The sequence below is a fragment of the Rhamphochromis longiceps genome, linkage group LG2 (genome assembly GCF_057381845.1).
Source record: "Rhamphochromis longiceps isolate RC_006_pf linkage group LG2, R_longiceps_female_GT1.1, whole genome shotgun sequence".
Classification (NCBI taxonomy): domain Eukaryota; kingdom Metazoa; phylum Chordata; class Actinopteri; order Cichliformes; family Cichlidae; genus Rhamphochromis; species Rhamphochromis longiceps.
Genome location: NC_140558.1, coordinates 11,087,844 through 11,092,355, shown reverse-complemented (window position 1 = coordinate 11,092,355; position 4,512 = coordinate 11,087,844).

Genomic DNA, 4,512 nt, shown 5'->3' with positions numbered 1-4,512 from the left:
AACTCTCTCAACAACACCAACGACCAGGACCAGGGACCACGATCTTCCCCAGTCCCCCAAACCCCTGACAGGCCATCACCCCCATCACCCCCCCTCCCTTTCTCCCTCCTCCCCACATGATGGAGCGGGTCAATGCTGGGCTCAGATCTACCCCCCGGCCCAATCCCTTTTTGTCCCCCATAAACCCCCCACCAGAGCAGCCAAAGGTTCACCATCGAGCCCCGCCCTCAACAGAGCAATCGAAGTCACATTGCCCAGCCTCGCCCCCCTTAGTTCCTCCTTACCACCTTCATGCTCTGTCTCCGCAGTCTGATGTGTGAAGGGTCAGGGCTGCGAGGATTATGGCTGGAGGAGGAGGGGTTGCTGTCTTATTTAATGAATCATTTCAATGTAAGCAGCTATCTCCTGGAAGTTTTCAGTCTTTTGAATATGTGGCTTTACAGCTGAAGGCCCCATCCAAAGTTGTGTTTCTTAATGTTTACAGGCCTCCCAAATACTGCACAGACTTTTTTAATGACCTTAGTGAACTGCTGTCTGTGATCTGTGTTGATTTTGACTGTGTAATTATTGCTGGGGATTTTAACATCCATGTGGACAACCCTCAGGACAAAGGGACTAAAGACCTGAGTAACACTCTGGGCAACTTTGGGCTGACTCAGCATGTAACAGAGGCCACACATAATAGAGGACACACTCTCGACCTACTGATCTCCAAAGGCCTGAGCATTTCAAAGGTTACTGTGTCTGATGTGGGCCTGTCTGATCATTACTGTGTTTTCTTTGAAAGTAAAATCTCAGCCCACACAAATATATCAACAGCAGTGATCACAAAACGGTGTATAACTGAACACAGTAGTGCAATTTTTAACCAGGTCTTCCCATTAACACCTGACCTGTCCAAAGGTTCAGTCAATGAGCTCGTCAATAGCTTCAATGCAAAAATGTTAAATGTTATGGACACTATTGCTCCCATTAAGGTGAAGGTTATCTCTGGAAGGAAAAAGTCTCCATGGAGAAACTCCACACTGGTGAAAAAAGAAAAAAGAGAGTGTAGGAAAGCTGAGAGCAGATGTAGAAAAACAAACCTCCAGGTTCACTATGACATCTATAAAGAGAAACTTCACAATTATAATTTACAACTGAGGAGTGCAAGGAGGTCCTACTTCTCTGACATCATCACTAAAAACAGCCATAATGCTCGGGTCTTATTTTCCACAGTTGACAGGCTAACAAACCCTCCTGTGTCAGTGGCAGCTGAACTTCATTCGACCATGGCCTGCAATGACTTTGCCAAATTCTTCACAGAAAAAATCCAAAAGATTAGACAAGCAATTGGTACATCAACAGCAGATTCAGGATATGTACTGTGTCCACCGAAAAACTGTTTAAACACCATGAAACAGTTTCAAACTATTAACAGCAAAGACCTGGAGGACATCTTAGGTCAACTGAACTCCTCCTCGTGCTGTTTAGATGTCCTGCCAACAAGTTTTTTCAAAAAGGCTCTTGGTAAATGCATTGAGGAAATTAATGACTGGTTGTTCCACAATTTTCTCCAGCTAAACAAAAACAAAACTGAGGTAATAGTCTTTGGTGCCAAAGAAAAACGATTACAGGTCACCAGAGAACTTCAATCTATACACCTAAAAACCACAAACCAGGCGAGAAATTTGGGTGTAGTGATGGATGCAGACCTAAACTTAGAAAAACACATTAAGACAATAACAAAATCAGCTTACTATCACCTCAAGAATATTTCAAGGATAAAAGATCTGATGTCTTAACAGGACCTGGAAAAACTAGTCCATGCATTCATCTTCAGTAGGCTTGATTGCTGTAACAGCATCTTTACAGGTCTACCTAAAAAATCAGTCAGACAACTACAGCTCATTCAGAACTCTGCTGCTCGAGTCCTCACTAAGACCAAAAAAGTGGACCACATCAGCCCAGCTCTGAGGTCTTTACACTGGCTGCCTGTCCGTCAGAGGATAGACTTTAAAGTTCTGATGCTGGCCTATAAAGCTCTGAATGGTTTAGGACCAAAATACATCAGTGACCTCCTGACCCAGTATGAACCATCCAGATCCCTCAGGTCATCTGGATCCAGTCTTTTATCAGTTCCCAGAGTCAGAACCAGACACGGAGAAGCTGCATTCAGCTTTTATGCTCCTTATATCTGGAACAAACTCCCAGAAAGCCTCAGATCAGCTGAAACACTCAGTTTATTTAAATCCAGGTTGAAGACTCACCTGTTCTCAGCTGCATTTGAATAAAGCACCAAATCCACACTTTTAAGCTTAAATTTCAAAACTTACATTTTAACTACTGATTTTATCTACTGTTCTGATTTTATCTGTTTTGATTTTATATGCTGTTTTGTTTGTTTGTTTGTTAATTAGTTAGTTTGTTTGCTTGTTTTAATCAATTTTAAATCATGCTTTTTATTTGTTTTTGTTTCTAATGTCTCTGTAAAGCACTTTGAATCACCTTGTTGTTGAATTGTGCTATACAAATAAACTTGCCTTGCCCATTCCTAAAAACAAGAATGACATTTTTAATGGTGTCAATAGCAGACCTATTAGTCTACTCCCCATTCTAAGTAAAATTATGGAGAGGATTGTCTATGAACAAATTCAACATTACCTAACAGAAAATCAGTTACTCACTCAGCTTCAACATGCCTACAAACCTGGTTATTCCACCAGTTCAGCTCTTATTCACATGACAGATAACTGGTATAAATATCTAGATAATGGGAATTTGGCCGGGGTGGTAGTTTTGGATTTTAGTGCTGCATTTGATTTGATAAATCATGATCTTTTGATAGATAAACTAAAATGTTATGGATTTTCACCAGCTGCTTTGTGCTGGATGGAAAGTTATTTGTCTGGAAGAAGGCAAAAGGTTTATTATAATGGTTATTTCTCAGAGGGCTGTGAAATGAACTGTGGTCTACCCCAAGGCAGCTGCCTCGGTCCACTTCTCTATTCAGTCTTTACAAATGATTTGCCGTATGTCCTGGAGAAATCTCATCTTGTAATGTATGCTGATGACTCCACCATGTTTTATTCAGCCAGTAGCTACTCTGAATTGACAAGCGTATTACAACTAGATTTGCTGAACGTGTTTGATTGGATAAGTAAAAACAACATGATTTTAAACGTGTCTAAATCCAAATCCATGTTAATAGGAAGTAGAGTACGCTTAGTCAACAGCCCACAACTAAATCTTTCCATAGCTGAATCGGTATTAGAACAGGTCACCTAGATTAAATTACTTGGTGTTACCATAAACCACCACCTTTCATGGTCTCAGCACATCAACTCTGTTATTAATGGGACAGGGCATAGCTATAGCTAGGAAATGCTCTTTTTATATTACTTCTTCAATTATGAAAGATGTCATTAATGCACTAGTATTATCTCATCTAGAGTACCGCTCAATCATTTGGTCAGCAGCTAATAAGACAGATCTGAACAGACTTCAGTTAGTCCAAAATAGGGCGGCCAGATTAGTGTTAAGGTGTTCATATTATACAAGTATTGATAAAATGCAGGGTAAACTTTCTTGGCTTTCTGTACAAGCTAAATTATACTATGGCTTACTTGTATTTTTATATCCAGATGAAATACATAATCATGCCACACGATTCTCAACTAACCACAATTTAGTAACTCCTCGAGTTAAAAGTAACTTTTTGAAAAACTCTGTTATATTTAGAGCATCTTTTCAGTGGAATAAGTTGCCTTATGCAATTAGAGAATTGGCTTCTATTCATCATTTTAAAAATCACCTAAAAGCCTATTTAGGCAGTTTTTAATTTATTTGTAAAAATTGTAGAGGGTAATGTCACTTGTAATGGAAATTGTGTATTTTGTTTGAGTGTTTTTTTTTTTATAATTTTTTAATATTTACATGTTTACATTTTCAGAATTGTAAAACCTTATTGTGGATGTAAGAGCCAAATTATGTGGACATTTTTGCATCCAACTCATTGTGTAACATTTTATTTGGTGGTATTTGATGGTTTGGGCCCCAGGAAGACTAGCAACCACTGTTGTGGAAGCTAATGGGGTTCCTTATAAATAAACAAATAAATAAACAAATAAAAATCAATGTTCCACCTTCACATTTGCAAATTATTCTGAAAACAAAAAAGCAACACAAGGCAACGTCAAAACTGCTACCATACAACCTGGCCCACAAACAAGCCAACAGCCGCACCCTCACTAAAGCCAGTTTTCTTACCACCACAAATTAAGTGGAATGTAAAAGTGAATGTTGGCAGTTATGGTAATGCATGGCAAACCAGTTTTTAGTACAGGAGGTTTCTGATAGCATAGCTGATATACAGAAGGGATCAAGCCATGTCAGCTGCAGGATAGTAAGTCTATCCTTGCAAATGGGTTCAACAGGAAAAAACAAAACAATAACCTGAGAACAGCAAGTGAAAATCTACTGTGCCTAAATGAGCACCAGATCTCATCAAAAGTGCCCAACACCAAATAATGT